The sequence below is a fragment of the Schistocerca nitens genome, chromosome 7, assembly GCF_023898315.1.
Source record: "Schistocerca nitens isolate TAMUIC-IGC-003100 chromosome 7, iqSchNite1.1, whole genome shotgun sequence".
In the NCBI taxonomy this organism is placed as follows: domain Eukaryota; kingdom Metazoa; phylum Arthropoda; class Insecta; order Orthoptera; family Acrididae; genus Schistocerca; species Schistocerca nitens.
The window spans coordinates 377,107,133-377,121,554 of NC_064620.1; the positions used below are offsets into that span (position 1 = coordinate 377,107,133).

The window sequence follows — 14,422 nt, forward strand, 5'->3', positions numbered from 1 at the left end:
GTGAATCATTAACATTATCTTTCATACTGACTACGAAAGTATCGAAAAATCTGTCACTGTGAAACCTGATATACCTACATGCTATGCTTCAATTTCTCTCAAAAATAATTCACCTGCATGGAAACAATGCACAGGTCTACTTCCATATTACGATTACTTAATTTACAGAGCTCTTTCAGATATTCAAAAGAGTTGCGCAGGAAATATGAGCCGTCCAGTGATATCTGACAAAGTCATATTTGTTGACGGTTAGCGGATGTAATTAGCAAAGCTTAGCGAAGAATGACCTTCCCTCTGGAATCACTATCAACGTTCCCACCCGCTGCGACGACGACTCTAGTGGTGACTTCCCGACACGCAAGGAGATAATCCACTGTATATATACCTCCACTTCGCAGCAGCGTACACAGTGCAACAGAAGTCGAAGCAATGGTTAGTCAAAGGTTGAATGCAACGGTAAGAGAATCTCACTTCTATGCTATTGTCAGTTAGAATTTATTGATGTAACATTTGTCTTTGGGAAGTTTTAAGCATATAATATTTCACGGTTCCATAAAAAGCTTTCTTCTGTTGTACAAAACGTAAGTAGCGGAGGTTAGGGTTTAACGTCGAAGTCAGGTCATTAGAGACAGAGCACAAGCTCGGGAAGGATACGGACGGCGAAGGAAATCGGTGGTTGCCTTTCAGAGGAACCATTCTAACATTTCCCGCAAGCAAGTTGGGGACACTGCAGGAAACCTAAATCGGAAGATCTGTATGTATCTGGTTTTCCTCCTGCATGCGGGACCACTGTGTTAACCCCTGTATCACGTCGCTCGGTACCTATTTTAAAATATCGTTGTTAGAGCGGCCGTGTGCTGGAGAGTTTGTCGTTTTCTCTGTTATTGTAATTTGTTTCGTTTGAAAGTCATGCACCTCACATTCTTTTTCTGTCTATATCTTATCAGCAGATTTTTGAAATAATGAGAGAGTAATATTCCAAAGATGTCACATTAATAACTAAGTCAACTTTTGTTGATCGCAATATTAACTTTTCCTAAACGCCGTCGTATTAAGTTTGACTCAGTTAGTAGTGAGTATGCTCTAATGTGACTGAAACGTCAGATACAGGATTGCTAATTCGGAAGACTTGTCTTCAAAGACATTTCGGTTGCATGTTTTGCACTAGAGATTGATAATTCCGCCGGCCGCGGTGGTCTCGCGGTTCTAGGCGCGCAGTCCGGAACCGTGGGACTGCTACGGTCGCAGGTTCGAATCCTGCCTCGGGCATGGATGTGTGTGATGTCCTTAGGTTAGTTAGGTTTAAGTAGTTCTAAGTTCTAGGGGACTGATAACCACAGCAGTTGAGTCCCATAGTGCTCAGAGCCATTTGAACCATTTTTTTGATAATTCTCATCGCTAACTGTATACCAAAAATTGGCGCGGAGACGCACTCGCAAAGGCTATCGCTGCATGAGAGACCTCAGTCGAGTTTATAGCCCTCTTAGAATGTTGCATCTGCTGTGCGCTCTCGCATGCGTAATGGTGACACTACAAGCGCGCTCTCTGTCGGAATGCGCACTGGCGGAGATAAACATCAAATGCCAAATTAATAAAATTAAATGTCACTAGACGTGTCATTCGTCACGAAATGTTTTCTTCCCGCACAAATTAAAGAAATTACTGGGTTCCACGCCTTATCCGGTTGAACGCGTCATCACGATTAACAGGATGTTGCGCTGAATGTATTTCCTGTGATTTTTAATAGCGGAGTGCATTTTTGTGACAGTGTAATCCACGAAATGGTCTGTGGAGATACAATGCATAGCTATGGCTAAGTCATTGGTCTGCAAAGGAGAGTGTGTCGATCGTGTTCAAGGCGTCTTTATCACATTATGAGTGTTGTCTGACCTACGTAGGCTTTGCCACACTGGCAAGGTATTCTGTAAATTCCAGCCCTTCACAATACCAGATCGTCCTTTGCCAAGCCGTGGAGGGTAGAAGTCTTTGCACATGGGCGGAAGATTACTTTTTGACGTAACGTTTCCTTTAGATTGCGCCTAATCTCGACGAAAGATTGCCGACGTACAGGAGGAATACCCTTGACTTGAACCACTGCCTCTCCTCTTGTTCGTGTTGGTGTTCACGTTCCTTCTTCCTTGAACCTGTGGTAATCTGATGTGGAGAATATCCATTATCTTTGAACGCAGACTGTAGCTCCTTTGCAAGGCTAACTCTATTAGCCCAGTGCACCAAAGTCCAGGAAGGTTGAGCAATTTTTAGAGGACTAGAACCCATATTTTTCGATACACTATTTTAACTATGTACATAAAAGCGGTCTGTTCACAATTAACTCAGTGTCCAAAACTGCATCGTCACATGAGGAATTCCAGAACAAAGTGCAGTGATTATTCGTTTGATCGAAATTGCACTGCCTACTACAGATAACTACGTCGACGATCGATGAACGAATTAAATTCTAAAGCAACAGCAAAATAATTGGATTCAGTAGGGAAATACGAGTGACCTCCCGCTATATTCACACAAGCACATTTAACTTTTACAAAAAAAAAAAAAAAAAAAAAAAAAAAAAAAAAAATGTTCAAATGTGTGTGAAATCTTATAGGACTTAACTGCTAAGGTCATCAGTCCCTAATCTTACACAGTACTTAACCTAAATTATCCTAAGGACAAACGCACACACCCATGCCCGAGGGAGGACTCGAACCTCCGCCGGGCCCAGCCGCACAGTCCATGACTGCAGCGCCCAGACCGCTCGGCTAATCCCGCGCGGCTAACTTTTACATCGACACAGGAAATGATATGCATGTGAACTATAACCCTATCCGCTGTCACGGTAAAAGCGATTAATTGTTTCTTGTATAGAGTTAGGCAAGTTTATTTTTTTCTTTACCAGATAAATTACAACATTTTAACAGATAGCGTAGTTATAATCCAATGAAGTCACATTTTCGAGAGGTCCAAATTCATGCACGCAATGTGTACTCCACTCACAATATTAATGTACCTAACAATGGTTCTTAACCGATCGACTTGGGCATAAGGACGTAGGATTCGTTACAGCTATCTTAGCTCCGTTATACAACCTACGTAAATACACACATCAATAAAAAGTTTTGCGTCACCTCGGTTCCGTGACTTCTGTTGTGAATTGGCAGGTGCCACTTCACGGGGTTTGGAGGAAGCCGAAAGGCACGCGTTTAAGCTCATCGCAGGCTGGCGTGAGGTCTGGAACAGGTAAAGTAATTATACTATCAAGAAAAGTACGTAGCTGCTGGAATACTAAACTTTAATCCATAATTGGTGAACATCGGTCTTACTGTACATGCATCACAATATAAACAGCAATTGATAATGGCGCCTTGCTAGGTCGTAGCAAATGACGTAGCAGAAGGCTATGCTAACTATCGTCTCGACAAATGAGAGCGTAATTTGTCAGTGAACCATCTCTAGCAAAGTCGGCTGTACAACTTGGGCGAGTGCTAGGAAGTCTCTCTAGACCTGCCGTGTGGCGGCGCTCGGTCTGCAATCACTGACAGTGGCGACACGCGGGTCCGACGTATACTAACGGACCGCGGCCGATTTAAAGGCTACCACCTAGCAAGTGTGGTGTCTGGCGGTGACACCACAACTTCCGTAACCAGTACAGAAAATTGGAATAGAGAGCAACATATACATCATTTCCTCCCTTTTTATTGCTCATGAAAACCACACATTGCACATTGTACCGCCATACTGCGAGACCTTCAGAAGTGGTGGTCCAGATTGCTGTACACACCAGTATGTCTAATACCCAGTAGCACGTCTTCTTGCATTGATGCATGCCTGTACTCGTCGTGGCGTACTATCCACAAGTGCATAAAGGAACTGTTGGTCCAGATTGTCCCACTCCTCACAGGCGATTCGGCATAGATCTCTGAGTGGTTGGTGGGTCACGTCGTCCATAAACAGCCCTTTTCAATCTATCCCAGGCATGATCGATAGCGTCCATGTCAGGAGGCCATGCTGACTAGTCTAGTCGAGCGATGTTGTCATCCTGAAGGAAGTAATTCTCCAGATGTTCGTGATGGTGCGCGAATTGTCGTCCCTGAAGACGAATGTCTCGCTAATATGCTGACGATATGGTTACACTATCGGTCGGAGGATGGCTTTCACGTATCGTACAGCCGTTACTGACCCTTCCATGACCATCATCGACATATGTCGCCCCCCCCCCCATAATGCCACCCCAAAACTGCAGGGAGCTTCCACCTTGTTGCACTCGTTGGACAGTGTGTCTTAGGGGTTTATCCTGACCTGGTTACCTCCAAACACTTCTCCGACGATTGTCTGGTTGAAGGTACTCTTATATGCGACACTTATGGGTAAAGAGAAAGTGATGGCAATCCTGAGCGGTCCATACGGAATGTTGTTGGGCCCATTTGTACTGTGCTGCATGGTGTCGTGGTTGCGAAGATGGACCTCGCCATGGAAGTCAGGAGTGAAGTTGTGCATCATGCAGCCTATGGCGGACAGACTGAGTCGTAACACGACGTCCTGTGCTGCACGAAAAGCAATATTCAACATGGTGGTGTTGCTGTCAGGGTTCATCCGAGCCATAATCCTTAGGTAGCAGTCATCCACTGCAGTAGTAGCCCTCGGGCAGCCTCAACAAGACATGTCATCGACAGTTCCTACCTCTCTGTATCTCCTCCGTGTCCCAACAACATCGCTTTGGTTCACTCCGAGACACCAGGACACTTCCTTTGTTAAGAGCCCTCCCTGGCATAAAGTAACAATTCGGTCGCGATCGAACCGCTGTATTGTCCTTCTAGGCATGGTTGAACTACAGATAACACGAGCCGTGTACCTCCTTGCTGGTGGAATGACTGGAACTAATCGGCTGTCGGACACCCTGCGTGTAATAGGCGCTGCTCATGCATGGTTGTTTTTATCTTTGGGGGGGGGGGGGGGGGAGGGCGCTTAGTGGCATCTCTGGTCAAAGGGACTGTGTCTGCGATACAATATCCACAGTAAACGTGTATCTTCAGGAGGTCTGAGAACCGGGGTGACGCAAAACATTTTTTTGATGTGTGTATAAATGAGTAGTAGCATCATTATTCTAGACGTTAAACTGTACGTCCCTCGTTACTTGATCTGCTAAATTAGTTCCAAAGTCGTATAAGTGAAATTGAATTGAAAGCTGTTAAGATCACGCACCTCACAGATAACGAGCTTGGTTATCAAGGGTACAGAAGCTCGATGATACATACCAGAACTTTACAACGTGTGAAAATGGAGGACGTAAACTGGAGGTTGGTAACAGTGATCAGTTCAACGTTTGACAGACACTCGCTGGAGCAACTACTCTAAGTCATAGCTGTATATCTTGAAACACTCAACTACACAAAGTCAGCTGTATGGAGATTGATCTCATTTAGTTCATAGTGTATGATAGTGACTTACTGTAATTTTAGTTAATTATTAGTTACTTACCTAGAGGATATAATTTAACCATTAACATATACAGTTATTCAGCTAGTAAATGTCTATATTGTTATATCTGTTGTTTTTAACTACCTTGCGGTTGTTCACACAAGTGTTACCAAGGCACCAAGTTTTTTACTTAGAGGCGTCCAGGTTTGCTATGGCATCAGTTAGCATTTGCAAAGTGCGTGTCTTTTTCCAATGAAGAAACAAATCCAGATACTTCCTTGTTCAAAATTTAGCAAAGTATTTGTCACGCCTGCACCTCTGTCAGTGCGAATTATGAGCTGCAGTTACTATGTCAACTAGTATTACTATTGCATGTGCATCATTTGATTTTTACCGATTACTACTAGTCAGAGTAAGCTGAGAAAACTGGATTAGGAAATGGGGCAGCAAAATAGCTGATGATGATCGAAGTAGAGAGAATATAAAATGGGAACAAAACCATTTATGATGAAGAGAATTTTGTGAACATAGATTACAGATTTATGTGTCAGTAATTCTCTTCTGAAAATACTTGTCTGGAGTGTAGCCTTCTATGGAAGTGAAACATGGACGATAAACAGGTCAGACAAGAAGAGAACTGAAGCTTCTGAAATGAGACGCTACAGAAGAATACTGAAGATCAGATGGGTAGATCATGTAACCAATGGGAAGGTAAGATATAGGGTTGGAGAGAAAATAAGTTTCTGACATGACTTGACTAAAAGAAGATATCTATTGTTAGAAAAAATTCTGGGACATAAAGGGATCACTAATTTAGTACTGGAGGGCAGCGTGGAGGGTAAAATTTATGGAGGGAGGCCTAGAGATGAATACAGCACGCAGATTCTGATGGATGTAGGATGTAGGATTATCTACATCTACATCTACATCTATACTCCGCGAGCCACCTTACGGTGTGTGGCGGAGGGTACTTATTGTACCACTATCTGATCCCCCCTTCCCTGTTCCATTCACGAATTGTGCGTGGGAAGAACGACTGCTTGTAAGTCTCCGTATTTGCTCTAATTTCTCGGATCTTTTCGTTGTGATCATTACGCGAGATATATGTGGGCGGTAGTAATATGTTGCCCATCTCTTCCCGGAATGTGCTCTCTCGTAATTTCGATAATAAACCTCTCCGTATTGCGTAACGCCTTTCTTGAAGTGTCCGCCACTGGAGCTTGTTCAGCATCTCCGTAACGCTCTCGCGCTGACTAAATGTCCCCATGACGAATCGCGCTGCTTTTCGCTGGATCATGTCTATCTCTTCTATTAATCCAACCTGGTAAGGGTCCCATACTGATGAGCAATACTCAAGAATCGGACGAACAAGCGTTTTGTAAGCTACTTCTTTCGTCGATGAGTCACATTTTCTTAGAATTCTTCCTATGAATCTCAACCTGGCGCCTGCTTTTCCCACTATTTGTTTTATGTGATCATTCCACTTCAGATCGCTCCGGATAGTAACTCCTAAGTATTTTACGGTCGTTACCACTTCCAATGATTTACCACCTATGGCATAATCGTACTGGAATGGATTTCTGCCCCTATGTATGCGCATTATATTACATTTATCTACGTTTAGGGAAAGCTGCCAGCTGTCGCACCATTCATTAATCCTCTGCAGGTCTTCCTGGAGTACGTACGAGTCTTCTGATGTTGCTACTTTCTTGTAGACAACCGTGTCATCTGCAAATAGCCTCACGGAGCTACCGATGTTGTCAACTAAGTCATTTATGTATATTGTAAACAATAAAGGTCCTATCACGCTTCCTTGCGGTACTCCCGAAATTACCTCTACATCTGCAGATTTTGAACCGTTAAGAATGACATGTTGTGTTCTTTCTTCTAGGAAATCCTGAATCCAATCACAAACCTGGTCCGATATTCCGTAAGCACGTATTTTTTTCACTAAACGTAAGTGCGGAACCGTATCAAATGCCTTCCTGAAGTCCAGGAATACGGCATCAATCTGCTCGCCAGTGTCTACGGCACTGTGAATTTCTTGGGCAAATAGGGCGAGCTGGGTTTCACATGATCTCTGTTTGCGGAATCCATGTTGGTTATGATGAAGGAGATTTGTATTATCTAAGAACGTCATAATACGAGAACACAAAACATGTTCCATTATTCTACAACAGATTGACGTAAGTGAAATAGGCCTATAATTATTCGCATCTGATTTATGACCCTTCTTGAAAATGGGAACGACCTGTGCTTTCTTCCAGTCGCTAGGTACTTTACGTTCTTCCAGAGATCTACGATAAATTGCTGATAGAAAGGGGGCAAGTTCTTTAGCATAATCACTGTAGAATCTTACGGGTATCTCGTCTGGTCCGGATGCTTTTCCGCTACTAAGTGATAGTAGTTGTTTTTCAATTCCGATATCGTTTATTTCAATATTTTCCATTTTGGCGTCCGTGCGACGGCTGAAGTCAGGGACCGTGTTACGATTTTCCGCAGTGAAACAGTTTCGGAACACTGAATTCAGTATTTCTGCCTTTCTTCGGTCGTCCTCTGTTTCGGTGCCATCGTGGTCAACGAGTGACTGAATAGGGGATTTAGATCCGCTTACCGATTTTACATATGACCAAAACTTTTTAGGGTTCTTGTTTAGATTGTTTGCCAATGTTTTATGTTCGAATTCGTTGAATGCTTCTCTCATTGCTCTCTTTACGCTCTTTTTCGCTTCGTTCAGCTTTTCCTTATCAGCTATGATTCGACTACTCTTAAACCTATGATGAAGCTTTCTTTGTTTCCGTAGTACCTTTCGTACATGATTGTTATACCACGGTGGATCTTTCCCCTCGCTTTGGACCTTAGTCGGTACGAACTTATCTAAGGCGTACTGGACGATGTTTCTGAATTTTTTCCATTTTTGTTCCACATCCTCTTCCTCAGAAATGAACGTTTGATGGTGGTCACTCAGATATTCTGCGATTTGTGCCCTATCACTCTTGTTAAGCAAATAGATTTTCCTTCCTTTCTTGGCATTTCTTATTACACTTGTAGTCATTGATGCAACCACTGACTTATGATCACTGATACCCTCTTCTACATTCACGGAGTCGAAAAGTTCCGGTCTATTTGTTGCTATGAGGTCTAAAACGTTAGCTTCACGAGTTGGTTCTCTAACTATCTGCTCGAAGTAATTCTCGGACAAGGCAGTCAGGATAATGTCACAACAGTCTCTGTCCCTGGCTCCAGTTCTGATTGTGTGACTATCCCATTCTATACCTGGTAGATTGAAGTCTCCCCCTATTACAATAGTATGATCACGAAACTTCTTCACGACGTTATGCAGGTTCTCTCTGAGGCGCTCAACTACTACGGTTGCTGATGCAGGTGGCCTATAGAAGCATCCGACTATCATATCTGACCCACCTTTGATACTTAACTTAACCCAGATTATTTCACATTCGCATTCGCTAATAACTTCACTGGATATTATTGAATTCTTTACTGCTATAAATACTCCTCCACCATTGGCGTTTATCCTATCCTTGCGGTATATATTCCATTCTGTGTCTAGGATTTCGTTACTGTTCACTTCCGGTTTTAACCAACTTTCCGTTCCTAATACTATATGCGCACTATTTCCTTCAATAAGAGATACTAATTCAGGAACCTTGCCCTGGATACTCCTGCAGTTTACCAATATTACGTTAACTTTTCCTGTTTTTGGTCTCTGAGGACGGACGTTCTTTATCAACGATGATAATGTTCTCTCTGGTAAGCCGTCAGGTATTTTATCGTTTCGCCCAAGGGGGGGTCCCTCTAACCTAAAAAACCCCCGTGTGCACGCCACACGTACTCTGCTACCCTAGTAGCTGCTTCCGGTGTGTAGTGCACGCCTGACCTGTCTAGGGGGGCCCTACAGTTCTCCACCCAATAACGGAGGTCGATGAATTTGCAACCATTATAGTCGCAGAGTCGTCTGAGCTTCTGGTTTAGACCCTCCACACGGCTCCAAACCAGAGGACCGCGATCGACTCTGGGCACTATGCTGCAGATATTAAGCTCAGCTTGCACTCCGCGTGCGATGCTGGTTGTCTTCACCAAATCAGCCAGCCGCCGGAAGGAACCAAGGATGGCCTCAGAACCCAAGCGGCAGGCGTCATTCGTTCCGACATGTGCTACTATCTGCAGCCGGTCACACCCAGTGCGTTCAATAGCTGCCGGAAGGGCCTCCTCCACATTACGGACGAGACCCCCCGGCAAGCACACCGAGTGCACACTGGCATGCGGATTGAAGAGGCTTGCTCAGGATAATAAGCGTGGTGAACTACATTTAACCTGTTTTCTGACTGAAGACATCAGCTTCAACGATGAATGCTAAAATCAAGAAATATATTACAAAAACTGACTAGTGCTAGAAGCGGCTCTAAAACAAACATCTTACGAACGACAGTAAAAGAAAGTTTGAATCATGTTGCCGAATATTGTTCTCCTATTTGGAGTAGGAGGATCCATGTCAACAATATCGATATCCATCTAAGTGATGAAATGTAGATCATGACAGGAACTCATAAATTGACTCGAATACCATGGCTGACAGTACTTGCAAATTTTGTACCACCAAATCTCCGACGACAAATGAGTGGCCGAAACTCAAAAAATCGAGAGATTTACCAACTTATGTAAGACTGAAAAATTTACGACTCCCCCAACTAAAATCTACAGAAATCTGTGTAAAGAATAGCCAAGTCGCACCATAAAGCTATAATGTAAGAGAGTAGTAGACAAATTAGTGGATGTCATTCCATGACTGTGAGAAGATACTTAAAATATACGCAACCATCCAACCCTCGGGAGCGAAGCAAAAAGAAAATTCATGCGTACCTGGAGAGACTTTGCAGACGCAACACTTGCAGCAGTCAACTGGCTGGAATCCAACTAAGGTGGCAAATGGCTGCCTCAACTTCGTTCAGCTACTGTCAGTTCTTCAGTTTTTATATTTACTTATCGTGGTTCAAATGGGTCAAATGGCTCTGAGCACTATGGGACTTAACATCTGTGGTCATCAGTCCCCTACAACGTACAACTACGTAAACCTAACTAACCTAAGGACATCACACACATCCATGCCCGAGGCAGGATTCGAACCTGCGACCGTAGCAGTCGCGCGGTTCCGGACTGAGCCCCTAGAACCGCTAGACCACCGTTACTTATCGTGCATGCACACGCACGTATAACAGAATATAAAAAAAATTAAGTGGAACATGTAGGTTTTTTGTACAGAAATGAAAACTACAGGTAAAATTAGTGACGGCAGACTGGTTTTCACTGTTCTAAACTTCATACCTTCTGAAATACGTAGACTTTAAAGGATGGCAACGGCGCCACAGTTTCTACCATAATGATAACAGAAACGGTTGCCCACCGCAGACTTTCGCATGATGCAAAAAAATGGTTCAAATGGCTCTGAGCACTATGGGACTCAACTGCTGAGGTCATTAGTCCCCTAGAACTTAGAACTAGTTAAACCTAACTAACCTAAGGACATCACAAACATCCATGCCCGAGGCAGGATTCGAACCTGCGACCGTAGCGGTCCTGCGGTTCCAGACTGCAGCGCCTTTAACCGCACGGCCACTTCGGCCGGCTTCGCATGATGCAGCCAACGCACATTAAGCCATCACGCCATTACGGCAGTAACTGCCGCATCGTTTCCATTATTTCAAGTGTTCCGCAAGGTATAATGTAAGCAAGTCTGCCAGCAGTAGATGTACCTTTAGCTTTCCTTTTGATAGAAATAATACATGTGCCATTAAAAAAAAAAAGAATAAACGTAACTTTGTGTTGAACGTGACGTTTGTTCACTTTCAGGGATTGTGAATTCTTAGCCTTCGTATGAGACCCGGACATAGGTGAATTCCTGATCAATTGCACTTCTCAAATTCGGGTTATTTGAGAAATATGAGGTGGCAGTGTTAGGTGGGACACCTTGCTCCACCTGCTTCACATTATCTTTTATCGGTTTGAAGTATATGTTTGTAAACTATAATTTTGTCAGTCTAAATAGATAAACGTATAGCTTGAGTTGATCCATTTCCCCAAAGGCTACCTTCCATGACGGAGCTGAAAGAATGAATTTCAACCCTTGCAGTACTACCTGCTAACGTAAGCTGTTATCACATACGTCGAATTTACAGCAGTCGCAACTGTTATTGGGGTTCCAGCATAAGAAAACATGTTAAGTACAAGTAGGTAGCTGAAAGAAGTTATTCGCAGGTAATTGTTTTATTACAGAGTTTGGTTATGGCAGCGCTGGTTGTGACTGCCATACTGGTGATGGCTGGCCCAGCGGACGCCCAGAGCACCACGACGCGAAGATCGGCCGCGGTGGACGTAGGTCTGGGAGACACCGTTGGCGGTCTCGGAGGAACACTTGGGAACACCCTGGGAGGAGGCGTTCTGCACGTAAGCCGCGCTGGGAAGTCCATATCGACGTCATCGGCACACAGCCGTTCGCAGAAGAGTCCGACGTAAAGACAGAGAAATCAATTCAACTACTGTTATTTCATATTCTAAAATGTTTATAATGTTGATGTTGAATATCAACGTCTTAATAAATGACATAAATGTGCTTTTACTCTGGTCATATTATGTTTTGCTTGGATAATTTGTGAGGAATTAGGAATAGTCGCAAGATGGAGACTCGACGCTTCGTCTTTCACTGATAGTAGTAGATTCTCCATTGAACTGTTCCACTCCTTTTTTATCCTTAAACTTCATTTCACACTTCTATCCATTCGAAACGGATAGAAATCTCTGTTGTACGGCAGTAATTAGAATTTGAGATAATTTTTGGTTCAGTTTTACCAAGTGACTCGTCGCTAACAATCTCAGATCGTGGTCTTTGAAATCTGGCTGCCTGTACCTGGTGAATATTTTTTTGTTATTAATATTACGTCAATAGAGAGAATCTCCCTGCAGCTGAGAATATTATTTGTAAAACACAGAAATGTGTGTGTGTGTGTGTGTGTGTGTGTGTGTGTGTGTGTGTGTGTGTGCGTGCGCGCGCGTGTGTGACGGGACTTGTAAATCTTTTATGGGAGAAATGGCATTGTGGCAGAGTTAATATACCACTCATTGCATATTTATATTCCTAAACAATCTTGTCTAATTTAATTTAACCCTGAAAACATCACGACGCAATTATTTAACTACTAAACAACACCCAAAAGGTTTACCGTCTGCACAGTCTAAACTAACTGCCAATCAGGAAGTATCAAGACGCAAGTTCATTTAATCATCAGTTACCATGTAACAGTTTTGATATTCAGCACAGTAATCCACAATTCCGTAAAACTCATGTAAAATTCATTTATTAAAATCCTTAAAAGTTCAAAATCTTTGCATGAAATAATATCCAAAATTCCAGACACGCTCCGACATCTCTACTGTTGCGTCTACATAAACCTGAAGCATTGATTAGACCCTCGATAGCATACAATTTCCTTATTCTATTTCGATCAGTAGCCCATTTCTAACAAAGGCCAGGTAGGTTAACATTTAGATGGTAATCTCCCAAATCAATTAACACCTCCAGTGGTAATATATCGTTCCCAAATAAAACTGGTACCCCTCACGCCAAAGATTCAATTAACAATGAACTACCTTAATAAGAATATATAATTGTAAGCTCAAAAAAACACGGACTCACCTGTTTATAAGAGATTCTGGAAGCGATAGCCATGGGCATAAAGGCATCGCTGACTTCGTGTGGTGGCGTTACCAACAACACGTCGTAAATCTGTAGGCACGATGTTAATTTCTCTTTAAATCTTCCATTTAAGATTGTCTACTGTGCGAGGATTGTCAACATACATTTTGCATTGTATGGTGCCAAATACATGAAAATCAGACGATGTTAAGTCCGGGGACGTTGGTGGTCAGACGCCTCTACTGACAAGTCTGTCTTTAGGGAACACCGTGATGTGGTTCATACCTTGTTTGGATGTGTGAGCTGCGCTCCATCTTGTTGGAACACTGCATACAGCTTTTTTGCATATGTTAATTGTGCATAGCAAGAATCATAGATCTATAGATATCTGGCACAGTTTAACGTGTCATTGAAAAATCAGGGGCCTAATATGCATGCCGGACAATGCACACCAAACACCTATTTTCTCTGAGTGGAGAGGTTATTCAAGCAGAATATGTGGTTTCTCCTGCTACCTGCACCTGCAGTACTGGGAGTTAAAATAACGTGGCAGATGAAACCAGGCTCCATCACACATGTAGTGAAGCAAGGGGTCCAAGAAACTGTTAGCAATTGACAGCCACTTAAAATAATGAACTCTTTATTCCTGATACTCAAATTTCAACTCTTGCACCATACTCGCACGAAAGGCTTCTGCTTTCATATCTTTTAGTACTCGATGACACGATGTAAGGGATACAACAACCTGCAGCGACAACTTCCTTACCGACTTGCGGGTACATCTCGTAATGTCTGAGCAAATTCTGTCCATAGTTTCTGGTCTTCTCACTGTCGGTCGCATATTCCTCTGCACATTCTGAACAGAACGCACAGCCTTCCATTTCTTGTACAGAAACGAAATAACGCTGGTCGTGGGAGTTTCCTCCCTGGATACTTCGGCTGAAACATTTCACCACAAACCTTGAAGGAGCCTATCTTTATGCAACAGTCCACAAAAACAGTTCGCTTTTCTAAAGCAATTTGCTCCATTTCCTTAACACATGAAAAATACGAGTTTCTCACAAATACTGAAGCTTGAAGCGCAACTGAACTCAATTTTTCTCGTAAAATGCAGTGTACCCATCTTCCGGAACAGTGTTGCCACTGCACAGATGATTAACCGGTTTGTGAGGCGTACTGGTTTGATGTGGGACACTCTGTATACATGTGTTATTTCAATTAAATCTGAAAGGAGGCGACCTGTCGTTAGGCGCATCAGCTGTGTCACGTATGCGTTAAGATTTAAACCACTACGAACTT

The 14,422-nt window shown here is 43.1% G+C and overlaps 1 long non-coding RNA gene across 1 annotated transcript; it reads left to right on the top strand.

Annotated features, from left to right (window-relative positions):
• Window positions 1–413: 413 nt before the first annotated feature.
• LOC126194880 (uncharacterized) lies at window positions 414–12,049 on the top strand. The gene is made up of 2 exons (XR_007538519.1): window positions 414–456; window positions 11,707–12,049. It is a non-coding gene; the product is annotated as an uncharacterized LOC126194880 (long non-coding RNA).
• The last annotated feature ends 2,373 nt before the right edge of the window (window positions 12,050–14,422 follow it).